This window comes from Phoxinus phoxinus (assembly GCF_949152265.1).
Source record: "Phoxinus phoxinus genome assembly, chromosome: 18".
Lineage (NCBI taxonomy): Eukaryota > Metazoa > Chordata > Actinopteri > Cypriniformes > Leuciscidae > Phoxinus > Phoxinus phoxinus.
The window spans coordinates 5,598,784-5,614,233 of NC_136893.1; the positions used below are offsets into that span (position 1 = coordinate 5,598,784).

The 15,450-nt window shown below is 36.9% G+C and overlaps 1 protein-coding gene across 1 annotated transcript in view; it reads right to left on the bottom strand.

Annotated features, from left to right (window-relative positions):
- kcng1 (potassium voltage-gated channel, subfamily G, member 1) overlaps positions 1-14,223 on the bottom strand; it is a 59,458-nt gene extending 45,235 nt beyond the window's left edge. The window contains exon 1 of the mRNA XM_079588263.1: positions 14,118-14,223. The gene's annotated coding sequence lies outside the window, so the exon portion shown is untranslated. The remainder of the gene's footprint in view (positions 1-14,117) is intronic.
- Between the last annotated feature and the right edge of the window lie 1,227 nt (positions 14,224-15,450).

Sequence of the window (15,450 nt, forward strand, 5' to 3'; positions counted from 1 at the left end):
TGTTCGGCTTTTGAGGAAAAAAAAAACATTTTGTTTTAAGTTTAAAGCTGTTTCTATGGATACAGCATCGTTGCTATGTGACAGTGAGAGTAGAAAACATGTGGCATGCGTAAGGTTCAGTCTAGATTAGAACATGTACTCATGCCTACTATAATCTGTATTCTGCATGATTGTATAAAAACATCCTGTCAATAAGCAGATACATGTGTGTCTCAGCATCAACAATCAACTCAAAACAATACAGAAAACAACAGAAAACTATTTTTTTAGAGACATTGAGAGATTTTAAATGTTGTTTTGCTAGTCATGTAATGAATAAAGATAAGCCAGTTTGGTGCAAGCATTAAATGTTTTCATTGTAAAACAGCAATTCTTGAAATGATACGCCATGTTTGACAACACATTCAGTTAAAAGCAATTTTATTTATTATTGAATGTAAAGTTTCCATTTATTTAAATATTTTATTGTATTATATTTTAATTATGTAATGTTTGTAATTGATTTAAATATAATATTGTTTTTATTTTTTATTTATTTATTATTTAATGTAATATTTGTATTTTAAAAAAAATTGGATTGTATTATATTTTATTGATTTATTATTTAATGTAAAGTTTAAATTTATTTAAATATTTTATTGTATTTTTTATTGTAATGTTTGTAATTTATTAAAATATTTGATTGTATTATATTTGATTTATTATTTAATGCAAGTTGTTTAAATATTTTATTGTGTTGTATTTTTTTATTGTTATTCATTGTAATGTTTGTAATTTATTTAAATGTTTTATTGTGTTCCATTTTATTTAGTTTATTATTTGTTGTAATGTTTGTAATTTTATTGCATTTCATTTGTATCGCTTTAATTTGTAGAATATTTCACTGCTAATGTGTACATATTTATTACAGTATACAAAATTATGAGCTGCTGTTAAGGAATGTTTTGGTATATTTTTAAAATCATAAAGAACAAAGTAATTATGTCATCATCACAATCACTAGAGGCCTATGGCAGTCAGCGTATCAATTATGACACCATGCACAAATTCTGTTACATTAATACGTTTTATCATTACAGTTCTAATAAGTGGCTATTAGATCAAATCAGCCTGAAATAGGAGATAAATCAGTTAAGAAGCTCTATAACACTAATTCATAAATACGGCTGTTTTTATGGAGCAACGCTGAATCTTTTCTAGTGCCTCTGTATTTTTACCGTTTCCAAGTTGAATACACAATTCTGAAAGTAATGGAAGGTTTATATAATAAAGTCTAAGAAAAACAAATTAACCCTTACATTTTCAGATATTCACGGTCACATCCAAATAACTATCACAATCATTCCTCTATAGAAAGTCACTTTGGATAAAAGCGTCTGGTAAAAGCACGAATGTAAAAGTAAATCAGGGCCCGTGCATGCGGTTTACAAGCAGTCTGCACGGATTACTCCAAGACAAACAGAACAAAATGGAGAGACAGAGAGGAATTATTTTGATAATTTGCTGCAGAAAGTCTCTCATCCCTGCCAGTCTGGACACAAACTCCATCCAGAATACCAAGTAGCTCAGATCCACTCATGCTCTCCATTCGAGAGAACGCAAACATCTCTTTTTTCGTGGCAATATGTGACAGTATAGGCTTTTTAAGGCGATTTTCTGCATCCAGATTTCTCTTTTAGATTAGGGTCTTGTGATCCATACTTTCCTCTATTTAACATGATCATTACAGCACATACAAAGACGACGCAACGTGACCTGTCACGAAACCCTGCCAAACACACGTCTCTGAAGAGAACACCACGCCATTAAGAGAATCCATGTCAATCCCTGCTGTAGAAATAGCAGGCTTTGGCCATTTATTTGTGGTGATGGACAGCTCTACAATGGAGACCAAACTACCAAAGATGTTTCAAACAAATGGGAACAGCTTGGAGCTCGTAATTAAAAGTTGATGTTTTTTGTGTTGTTGTTTTTTTACTTTTTAACATGAATAATAACAAGGCTTTGCAGGAAAAATACACATCTTGAACGGACTGTATGAATCTAAATAGTAAATACTGAATCTGTTCCAAAATCTTGTGTGCTTCTTTCCTATAGACAGCCTTTTAAAGGGGTGGTTGATTATGATTTGACTTTTCTAACTTTAGTTAGTGTGTAATGTTACTGTTTGAGCATAAACAACATCTGCAAAGTTACAACACTCAAAGTTCAAAGCAAAGGAAGATATTTGCTTTTAAAGAAAAGGACTACAACACACGGCTGGTAGGGACTACACGACATTCCTCCCGGGTTAGTGACATCACCAACCCTAAAATGTCCTACATAAGCCCCGCCCCCGGGAACACGCAGTCCATGTTGAGAAGAGGAAGAGTTGTTGTATAAGAGTACATTTGTGAGTCAGCTCAAACTTTAGCATCAATCTTTTCACATGCAATAGAAAGTCACTCTGTGTGCATCTTAGAGTTGGGGTACTCGAACTCGGACTCGAGTCCGGTCTCGAGTCCAATTTTGAATGGACTCGGACTTGTCACGCACTCGAATGAATTTGTACTCGGACTTGACACGGACTCGGGACATTTTAGACTCGGAAAAATGTCAGAGTCCAGTCGAGTCCGGGCACTGGATGACACAAAACGAAATTTTGTGAATTTTTTTTATTTAAAAACGAAACGAAACAACGTTGTTTCAGCGTTGAGCATTGTAGCCAATCACAGTTAAGTGCATAAAATCAGTGGCAAATCAGAGGCGTTTTAGAGTCCGCATGCGAATAATTCGCTCAAAATGTATGTTTAGAATCAGCACGAGCTTTATCCTTTCGCAAATCCCCTCATAAACAACAAAGTCTCTCTAGACGCAATATAAATAAGATATTCACTGTGCAGTGCGGACAACTTCAGTCAGTGTTTATGACGAGAGTATTAGGGAGAGTGCCGAACGCGGTAAGTGATGGCTTAAAGGGAGCGCTATAGAGCATCACAGTCCCGCCCACAGCCGGTGCCGGAAGTAAAAATTCAATACAATTTCTCCATAGACATTTGGGGTATAAGCCATAAAAACGTAACCATACATGGTAGACTTAAAACCAGCAACGGCTGTACTAAGCGATTGTATATGCTCATATAAACGCCAAAAGTTCATGGGGCACTAACCTTGATTTGAGATAAATGCCTTTTATTCGCGATGTCTTGGATAAGTACTTCATTACCCACAATCCTAAACAATCCCACAATCCCACAGTGATGCATCTGATTGGTGGATGTCGTGTAAACCCCGCGAAGGTCAGAGCGTTGCCATGGAAGCAGGATTCTAACAGTAGAGACCAGAGCCCGTCTACATTCTCTGGTAGAGACTTGAACGGACTGTTTTCTTTAGCGGAAGCCATATAAATAGTTTTTAAATCAATACATTCCTTTTTAAATTAATATTTTGTGTCAAATTATTTATTTATTTGGTAGGTAGCCATGTAAAAGCGGGATAATGTATAGCGAGTTGGTTGTTATAGCGAATACAACTCCCTTCAGGCTCCGCTTCGGGCTCATAATCAGCCTTTCGCGAGTTGTATTCGCTATAACAACCTTTAACGTTACATTATCCCTTTCTTTGCATAGAATATAGTTTAGAAAACATAAAAAAGTAGTCGTTCACTTTAGATAGGCTACTGTAGCCTTCATATGGTATGAGTCAAATCAAGCATTTTATGATGCCACTGTCAAAACAATATTAAGCCTAGGCAAACCTCTTCATGCATTTACTGAACATTTGTGTAATAATTCATGGCAAGTTAATAAACTGAATATGACGGTCCAAGAGCAGACCATGCACCGGTCCATGCATCAGACCGGCGGCGCTGTGCACTTTCTGGTTTGCTGACCATCACTTTTTAATTTTCACTTGTTGTGGATATTAAGAAAATACATTAAATGTTATTACAATTAAGGATGAACTATAACATCATGAAAATGAGCATGGACCTCAACCTGTCCTGTCAGCAGAGTGTCCTGTGTCATAAAGGGCTTTGAAATAAACACACAAACTAACGTTACACACTGACTGAACACACGTGTGTTGATGACTGAGCTGCACCATGTTGCTAACGCTATCGTTAACCGCTTTCACACACGCACACAATATATTATTATTTTTATTTACACGATTATTACTGAAAGAACTGCTATTAACTACACATTTACTATATAAAATTCACTCAAAAGGCTCATTCGCGGTTGGCTTCAGTCGACTTCAGTGAGGCGCGGTGGTTTATGGGATGAGTAGTTCCTTCGCTCGGAAATGAAAATATGTACACAGTCTTGTACCTTTGCCTTTTTTTGGATTTTCTCTTCGTTTTTTTACTCGAAATGATATGTTGTATGCTTATGAGTTCAGCCATAGCTGGTTATCCTCAGACATGCTCTAAAACTCTTTAGATACGGATTTTTCCAAAAGTCAATGGGAGAAATGAATGGGAAATTTACTTCCGGCACCAGAGCTCTCTCGGGCTGTGGGCGGGACTGTGATGCTCTATTGACAATCTAAATAGTTTTGTTTTTCATACTTCTAGAGGACCAGTGGTTACATTCACACTGTAAATTATAAATAGTGATAACTGCATTTAAATGTGGGATTGAATCCACTTAATTTTTGTCCTTTGAGTCATGAAATTGCGATGATTTGACACATAGCAACATAAGAACGTGATACCCATAGCAACATTTTGGCGTCTAATAATGTTATCATTTTTGTTGCATTTATACTTTAGTCATAAGTTTACATACTCCTTGCAGAATCTCCAAAATGTTATTTTTATATGTTTTTTAATACGGATCATACACATTGTTTCTATTTAGTACTGCCCTGAAAAAGCTTTTTCACATAACAGATGTTTAATAGCCTAAATAAAATACAAACACAAAATAAAGACAAATTACATAGGCTCGATTTTAATATTGTGTCATTACCTGAATGATCCAGAACTTTTTTTTTTTTTTTTTTTTTTTAATGGTTGAGGAAAAATCCAGCTCCTGCACATTCTTTGCTTTTCCAGAATCTTTTGCATATTTGACTCCTTACTAGCAGTGACTATGATTGTAAGATCCATACTTTCACACTGGTGACAACTGAGGGACTCATACACAACTATTACAAACCCTGCAAACATTTAGTGATGCACAAGAAGGAAGCATCCATTAAGAGTCAAGAGGTGTAAACTTTTGAACTGGATCATTGGTGTAAATTGGTCTTATTTGTATAAAAATGCATTCATTAATTTAGTCCAACCCTTCAGAGGCTAAATAAGATATTAGCATGTACAACACAATAAGAAAAATTTAAACATCATCATCTTGCTCAAAAGTTTACCCCTGGCTCTTAATGCATCGTGTTGCATTATTAAGCATTACCTTGCAGATTCTAAAAGATGTACAATAGGTAAACGTATGACTGTAACTATACATTGCAATCATTTTGTAAGGTTTAAAATATTAATTTAAGAGCTCAGTGTTGAGACCTTTCGCCGGGATTTGATTGACAGGTGATCTGACCAATTATAATGCAGATACACGCCATTTTTGTTCGACAAACAAACCAAATCATTTAGTAGATTAAAGGCAGTGGACTTGAACTTGAAAAATAGTGTGTATTGATTTCTTTTTTAGAAATTTGTGCTATAACTAGAAGAGAGATTATCAGTTCACGTGCTGCTTGAACTGAGGCCTACACATTAAAGCACCACAAAACAGTATTTATCGTTTGAATTTCATAAAAATTAAAAAAATTGAAAGCTGAGACTTTATTTCAAACCAAAAGTACCCTGCTCTGTCTGTTGGCACATTGTTAGTGTCCTCTTTGCTCCGACCGAGAACATGTGGAGTGAGAGAGGAATGGCTTGTCGGACGTAGCAACAGTAACCAAGAGGGGCGGGTCTTTGTGAAAGGTCAATTTCAAGTCATTTAAATCTTTGTGGACTCGGCCGGACTCGACTCGGACTCGGATGTTAAGGACTCGGACTCAAGTCCGACTCGACCCTCTTTGGACTCGGACTTGGACTTGTACTCGGTTGTTAAGGACTTGGACTCGACTCGGACTCGACAAAGGTGGACTCGGACCCAACACTAGTGCATCTCACTCACAACAGTTCCTATACGAGCGATTTATAGATTATCATGACAGAATATCCTAAGATTGAAGATAGTTAACTCCACATCCGCAACATAAATTAATCAACTAACCTGACCAGACGTCCTGTTGCTTCTACATGTTGTCACTTCTTCTTGAGTCTCTCCGTCTTTGTCTGACTCCGTTTTAACATTAAAGGCGGAACAGTTTCTGTCATTTTAGTGTGTCTGCCTGAGGTAATCGCAGCTGCTAACACACGTGCGTGAGCTCATGAAACCCCGCCCTCTGCAGCAGCTCATTTGCATTTAAAGGGCCAGGCACAAAACGGTGCGTTTTTGCAAACCCTCAAAAAGTGACAACTTTAACATGCTATATAAAAAATATATGTGGGGTATTTTGTGCTAAAACTTCACACACACACTCTGGGGACATCAGAGATTTATTTTACATCTTGTGAAAATGTAATTTTACCACCGCTTTAACACACTCCCAAAGCAATGGCTAATGCAAAAAGATATTATAGCATTGCATGTAACCTTTACACATGATGCAACACACACTAAGCTTACTAGGTTTTTTAGTCATGAAAAGAAGTCGGCCATTGATGGCTCGCCTGCTACGGCAGATAGATGCTCTCTTCGTTCTAATAAAGTCGGGATCACAAACAACAAGGCCACTAAGAGTCAGGCCTGACTGACTGATTCATTAAAATGAGAAGAAAAGGTCACGGCCGTGGAGGACACGTTACATAGGAGCATTGAAGTTGTGATGGACATCCAGTGACTGTTCACAGAAGCAGATCTTCATGAAAAGTTCACAATAATCTGCACTGGACAACGTGCCATTAATCTGGCTTCATGTGTAGTGTCCTCAAAGAGAAAAGCTGTTCATGATCATGCTCCATTACTATGACTATTTTCTATGTGCTATAATACTCATTTGAATAATTTTCTTCTCTGGAACATGCAAAAGATTGAAAATAACCATAATAATAATAAAGCACCATGTAATAAAGAGAATTAAATGAATAAGCTACTTTGTTGGATTCACTTTGCTCATAATGAGTTGTTTATTATAATGGTGATTCATATTTAACTCTTTATAAACAGTAAGGCAGAACTTCCCAAACTTCTTATCAATTTCCCTTCTCTCAAAGCCATGCTTTTTTTCTTATTAGAGCATAATGACTATACGCTGTTGGAGGGACAGCTGATTGCTTGAAATGATTTGGGATGCCACTAATTACACACATTAAAAGGCCGTGTTAAAAAAAAAAACAGATAAGAGCCTGTATAATTAAGCTTCCCACTCACTTCACTTTAATGTCTGTATGTGTGTGTGTGTCAAGAGACCCCATGAATGCAATGGATGACATTTTGAACAGTGGGAAAACATGTGATTTGGACTTGGCAGATCCGTCAGTGTGCAGCTGTATGATCCGTTGATGCACGTGGCGATAGGAATCTCGAAGGAATGTTTGCGATGATGCCTCCAGAGCAGAACAACAAGAGACTGAAGCCAACGTTGGTGGAAGCAAAGTCATTATCGCAAATGAAAACTATTGTGTAAAACTAGTGAAAGAATTTAAAAATCTATAAAAACTTACATTTGCAAAAGAATGGAAAATGCATTGCAACTATGATGAAAATCTAAATTATATAAAAACTTACATTTGCAAAAGAATGAAAAATGACAGCAACTATGATGAAAATCTAAATTCTATAAAAACTTACATTTGCAAAAAAAAAAAAAAAAAAAAAAATGGCACTGCAATTATGATGCAAATCTATAAAACCTTAGGCCTACATTTGCAAAAACAAAAAAATGACACTGCAACTATGATGAAAATCTATGAAAACTTACATTTGCAAAATAATGAAAACGACACTGGACCTATAATCTATAAAAACGTATGTGCGAAAAACGAAATGTGCATACAGTTCATCAAATGAAACAAATCTATAGACTTATAGCAAACTTTATTTTTCATATTTTTATAGAGAAAACACAAACTAAAATCTAATTTAGATGCTAGAAACACCTCAAACACTTGAATATGAGTACATCGTACACTTACATTTTACTTCTAAATGTAGCAGATGGCACATTTAAAGCATGTTTATCGTATAAATTTGTATATAAGACCCTTGGGCTGTGGTATCATAATCGATGAACACCAATCCGATCATCTGTGTTAGATGTGTAAGACTCTGAGGGTGGATGGATGGATGGCAGCACAGATGGCTCTGGCACTGCACAACATATAAGTGTGTAGAGATCATCCGGTCTTTCCCTCCAAATGTTGGAAATGTTTGCACTGTAGTTTATATAGCGCAGAGTCTTTTAAATACGTCGCTGCTTCAAGTCTCTTAAATTAACAGACTGAATTGTCTAGAGAAGAAAAGAAGGATTTCCAAATACTCTTCATAGAGCTAAAATGTTGGTGAACAACTCCATGCTAGACCCTCACCAAACCAGCATGGAAATTCATGCTGGTAGGTCTTGTCAGAAAGGATACAAGGACAAACCTTCCTATTTAATTTCCTTCGCTGTGCTAAACAAATCAATATATTTCAGAAACAAAAAGCAGGCGGTCTGCATACAAAACCAGTTTAAGTCAGAGAGTGGACGAATCACAGGAAATGTTCAGATCAATGCACAACACACACCATCACAAACCAGCGGCAAAGGCAATGAAAAGACCATGAATCACTGAGCTGGAGACTTACAGATATCACGGGCTGAACTGAAGGCGGTTACATGTCTTTGTCGGCTTTCTCTCACACAGGGTCTAATTGGACATCTCTGTCTACATAATGACAGCGAGGGGGAATCTGACTAGCAGACAGTGAACTGGATTAGCACTGTAGCTCAATACTTGTTATAAGTCAAAGAGTCTATATGTCACACTCAATGGGGTCCACAAGTTTGAGAGCACTAATGGAAGAGCAAGAGCTTATATTTAGCAGTTTACTTATTTAATAAAACTATTTTAATTGAAAATATCAAAGTCAAAATCTGCTATGGAATAATAATGGAACAACAAGTGATTTTTCACTACTATTTACAACAGGATCTGCATTTTCACAGGTTTGTATAAAATTTGTGACAGCAGAATGTAACATTTTTGACAAGCCAAACATGCCAGTATCTGAGTGACATGCAATTTATTTAAGCCAAGAAATAAACTTCATTCCACAAAATGTGTAATGAACTATGCAAAAAGCATTTGAACATCTCTAGCACGTTTTATAATTACTTTGGAACGTTGGTTAACTATTTATAACAGAAAAGCAATCGACTTTGCTGTGTGTGTGTGTGTGTGTGTGTGTGTGTGTGTGTGTGTGTGTGTGTGTGTGTCCTTGTCAAGTATTGTTTCCTGTAATGTCCATGTCTTGATCACGATTTGTAAATAAATTGCACTTGGGTTTTCTACAAACTTGCCTGACTTGTATTACAACTGTTTAGATTTGTGCTACAAGCAAATCTATATAAACTTTTTGAATTTTAGATGGCATTCCTATGGCCAAAAATGTACCTCTCATATCTGTGTCATTAAATACCAGGTTCCCATTGTGACAACTAACCCCATATACTATTACAAGTAAAAATAATGAATTTAATGATTAATAGCTTTCTTTCTTTCAATGTTCAATTAACTTCACTGGAATAAAAATGTCTCAACTAGCCCCAAACATCCCTGCAAACCCAGTTTTACCTGTCCTGAAGATGTAAAAAATATCACAAGCATGTTACAAGTCCTTAAAGTAATCAATATTCACTGCAAAAAAAAAAAAAGTGGAAATACAGTACAAGCCCTGCAAAAAAATTGTATTCTGGGATTAATCTGAATACTGGTCTCTAGATGCATGGGTGGAAAAATCTCACAACAATGCTTATGTATACATGTCATTTTCTACTTCATTATGACAAACTGACAAAAGTCATTTAAACAAGGTTACTTGTTATATAAACCACTGTTTGTAAAATCTCCAGAAGAGCATGCTGTAATTTTATATGATATTCACATTCGTGGCCTGTAGAGATACACATTATGTAAAGTAAACAGGCAGGAGAGAAGTAAAGCGCACACACGGGTGGGTGGAGGCGCATGTGCGGTGGGAGTTCGGCCTGTCGATAATGAGCGCGGCTATAGAACTACTTCAAAGCTGATGAAAACTACAGCCTCACAGGCTTAATGTTGGAAATAATGACCTGCAGAGGGCATGAAGAGGGCAGAGAAGCACCTCCCAATGAAATGTGCATCGTTCCCTTAAGCTGCTCTCTCCTTTGGTACAATCAGCCTGATTTGAGGAGCTTCTTGATGGTCTGCTTCACCAGGCCCGCAGGTTACAGACAGATCTGAATCTACAGGACTGTGTCCTGGAGTCGCATCAAAAATCAATCTTGATGAAACACTCAGGATTTTCCAGTTATTTACATGTTAGGTCAAATTAATGTCCTGCATTAAAGGGTTAGTTCGCTCAAAAATGAAAGTTCAACTACCACTTTCAAGACATCACAAAAGTAATCCATGTGACTCCGGTCTTTATACCTTTCTCGGGTTTGAAAGTGGTGGTAGTTGCGTAGCTGTCAATGGAGGGACAGAAATCTCTCAGATTTCATCAAAAAGATCTTCATTTGTGTTCCCGAAGATGAACGAACGTATGACGGGTTTGGAACGAGGTGAGGGTGAGAACTGTATTTTTTGGGGGGGTGAACTGTCACTTTTAACAAGTGTCCCAGACTCCCAGTGATCCTATATGATGCCATATTATTTGTCTCATATTCTCTATGACTAGACATCCCTCTACAGGCTGTGAGAGGAACATGCACACCTTTGTTCAACATCTACCACTTGTAGTATGAAATACGTTCTGTATTTATAATTAACCAAGAGATGTTAAATGTTATTCTGTTTCCAGTCTTGAGAGTATAAGTACAACTATTAAACATACTATTCATATTTGGAAAGGAAAAACAGAATGAATCCTATAAAAACAGACAATCAAGAACTAACAGAGAAAATAAATGCATTAAGTAGGCCTAATAGTTCAGATAAATAACTATTTTTCATAACTGTAGCGTTGGCACTTGCAACGTCAAGGTCATGGGTTCGATTCCCAGGGAAAGCAAAAACTGATAAGAATGTAAAAATGTGTTGTGTACCTTGAAATGCAATGCAAGTCACTTTAGATAAAAGCATCTGCCAAATGCAAGTATTTAAAACTTTGTGTTCAAATGGGGGAAATAACAGCATGCTGGTTTGAAACAACATGAGAGTGAGGAACTAATTACATACTTTTCATTCTGATTGAACTATTCTGTTAATGACAGCAACAGGTACATCTCAGCTGTAATTCGTGAATCATTTACCACATGGAGGAGAAGTGTTAGATTATACTGAAGAGAACAAGTACAGCCGCAGGCTTATATCAGCTAATATCAAATATTACATCTGAAGATTCAATCGAGAATATGAACACAGCAGTTTTTGCCACCAGAGGGCGAAAGCGCAAAACAATTCCATTCATCATTAATGACTATTACCTCAAGAGAGATATTAGATTTTTTTGTACTTTACAACACTTGAATTGTTTAATTGAATCTATGTAATAGTTATGCACACTCTAAAACATTGTATTTATTGTTTTATCAAATGTAATACATGCATTCTTATGAGCTCATATTACCTGATAGACAATAATATATTTTTTAAAAATCATTTGCCACACCCCCGGACTATTTACATGAACCAGAAAGAAAAGGCTGATTAAAAATGGCGAAAAACTTCTATGAAATCTAAAAGTGTAGCCTACACTTCATGCTCTTATAGAGCAATAAACAAACAAACAATTAAATATTAATTAATGAAGTAGACTTCCATTCAAAATTTGGGGTCAGTAAGATTTAAATGTTTTTGTTTTTGTCTCTTCTGCTCACCAATGCTTCATTTAGGCTATTTGGTCAAAAATACAGTAATAATTTAAAATGACGTAATGGCTTTTATGATTTTCTATTTTAATATACTGTAATTGTTATTTATTCCTGTGATCAAAGCTGAATTGTCAGCATTCAGAGAGTCATGACAACTCTCAGTGTAATGGATATGATCATTTTGATATATTTGGTCTTGGGGGAGTAGATCTGCTACACTGCTGCTGCAGAGAAAGTACCAGACTTGCTACTGCCAACACAGACACGCTGCTGCTGTACAATACAGCATACATGAATTACCCGTATCAGATCTGTACAGGTGGAGCTGGGGAAGGTGGAGGGTTTCTGAACGCACACTGCAACTGCTACAGCAAATGCTGACCAGTATTAAAGGTTGAGCAGCGAGTTCATTGGCTGCTGATACAGCAGGAACCAATCAGCTGTCCTATAGAGAATGATGTGAATGCAAGCATGAGTTAAGGACTATCAGCCTCCGCCATCTAGAGTTTCATGATGGGACTTTGTATTTAAAAAGAGTTGATATTTTTAACATGCATGATATTTTTGTGGAAATTATTTTTTTCCAGGATTCTTTGAAGAATAGAAAGTTCAAAAGAACACAATTTTTTTAAAATGATAAATAAAAATATGTACTGTCTCTTTAGATCAACTAAATGCATCCTTCCACAATACAAGAATTCATTTCTTTAAAAAAAATCTTACTGACCCCAAACTTTTGAACGTTAGTGTTTATTCAACGCATACATTGCTTTAACTTTCTAGGCCTTTATCGCAATTTATGACAGAATAAACTACTAAGTGTAAAAGTAAACTATGCCTGCATAATCCATTGGAAGACAAATTTCAGACGCGTGTTGTTTACTAGGATCTTGGTAACAGAAAAAGTCCGTTGATGAGTGTTACTCAGTTTGATTGAGTTACTAAATGTTTTTAGCTTTTTGATGAGGTAATAAGCAGTCCACATGAACCCTGGGAAGGTGACTAACATCTCCCGCTCTATGATGCAGTAGTCCCGGCTAGTGTACAAACGCAGCATTATTCAATCAAAACAAGTATTTACTGTTGGTCAGGGGTGTGACATGTTATTTCTATTTGAATAAGGCCTTCTTAACACGAGCCGTAGGTCTGCAGGCAGTCTGTCGCCCCACAGGACGCAATACAACGGGTGGCCTTCTCCACAAGCCTAATTCATGAAATCCGCTTGAAAGCAAGATTACCCGATCAATCCTGCACAATGTACGTGTCACGTTTGAGTCTGAGGTCATAGTAATTTGCTGTCAACGTTCATCGATGTTTCATTATACGAGGAACTTATTAAAATTGACCTTCATCGCCTATTATTGCAGTATGATGTCACTACTACCAAACTACATGCTGTGCTGTAGATCAAACACTCGGGTTAAGTCATTCGCTGGGCTCCTTTCCAGTTTTACACAATCTTACTCCAATATGACAAGAAAAACTGGTTTGAAAAGACTCTACAGTGACACAGTGTTGAATGAAATTCCCAACCAGTGAAAACATGCACGTTTCTTGTCTTCTGGCCCTTCGTGGTTATTGTGCATGAGATGTGATTTGATTATCTAATCCGAGATAAAGGGCATATGACTCACAGCATATCTGCAATGGGGGGAAATGTGTCTGTGTTCTGTCGCGACCCACGTGCTGCTTTATTTATTTATTTTGCTCAAAGCTAGTGATTTCATACCAAGCGACTTCCTGAACACTGGGTTCATTCACGCCAACCACCCCAGTTGGGGCCCAAACAAGCCGTTGCCTAGCAATCGAGGAAACGCTACAAGATGCTTATTTGTCTGAGAGGCAAAGAGCTGTTTAGTCACAAAGGGCCACATAGGGCCGATGCCATCAAAAGCGCAACGTTCTGTTCATTTCAGCTCAGATTTAATGACCAAAATAACGGCAGCAAGCATCTGCTGTATCAAGCTCACTAAGCCTATCGATGGTTAACTGCTTTAAAGGAACACTCCACTATTTTTGGAAATAGGCTCATTTTACAACTTCCCCAGAATTAAACAGTTGAGTTTTACCATTTTCGAATCCATTCAGCCGATCTCCGGATCTAGCGGTACACAGCAAAAACTCCAGTGTTAAATTAACACTCCTAGGAGTTTATATGAGTCCACACTCAAGAGTGTAAAGTGTTAAAATATGAGTGTTAAATGAACACTGAAGAGTGTTAAAGTTAATGAGATAATTAAGTGATTAATTGAGTGATGATTGAGCATTAGTGTGATGAACACCTGATGTTAACAAGCAGAATCACTGAAGGAGAAAATCACAAATTGTAAGTCACCATTATGTTTACTTTAGATTTTGCCTGTCTGCTGTTACTGATTTATGACAGTCAGATGAACGAAGAAAAAATGTGATCTGATGGTGTTGGGTTTGACATAATCATGTTGTGAAAATGTAATTGTCTGAAACTGTCTGAAAAAAAACTTATTGGGATAGTTTATTTTACCTTGTTAATCACAGCAGCTCTGTGATTCTACAGCATATGATTTTCAGTATTTTTTATATAATCCAAAATATTTAATAAACTTGTTCTGATCAAAAGACTTTTAAATTATTTTATTTAGAAACACAGACATCAATAATCTGCCTGTGAATCTCAACAATGGTGACAATAATAAAGCATGTTGCAGTGCCATCCATGGCTCCCATCATGCATTGCTGTATGAATAAATTAGAATTTTTTTATTACGAACTTCCATGGTGATGATGAGATTTACCGGTCCATGATCTTATCTACACATACCACAGCTAACTGAAATCAACATGGTAATTAAACAATAAGTGCTAGCTAGCTATGAGAATAGCCAAATAGCGGGCCGCGATATTTTTTCCCCCAGGATGGTAGGGGAAGGTCCCGCCGTTTTGGCCTCTGATTGGCTAGAAGGGCTCTCCTCCGATTGGTTATTTGATTTGGCCGTGAAACGTCATCTCACGTTCAATCAACGAACAGAGGGCGGGCTGAGAGCCGTGACGTAGACGCTAAGCGCCGAGTTTTACTAGAGAAATCGAAAACCGAAACGACCGCGGAAATGGGAAACGAGACACGGGATGCAAAATGTAGATTTGTAAACAGGTAGTTGTAGTGATTAACTCACCTCGGTGACACTGCTCCGTGATCGCAACTCCATGGACTTCCTCTGCTTTTTTATGGTCCTTGGAGTTTTAGATGGTGTATCTCGGTCTCTTTTATTGGTCAAGCTCAAACTGGCTACCTTTTGACAGGCCAGTGTCTCCTTTCTTTTCCAGTCCTTAAATATTTACATGTCATGCTGTAATCTTGAAATTAAGTTGCAGCATTTCCGACAGACTCGTGAGGAACAAAGAGCTGTGTTTAAAAGATCTAAT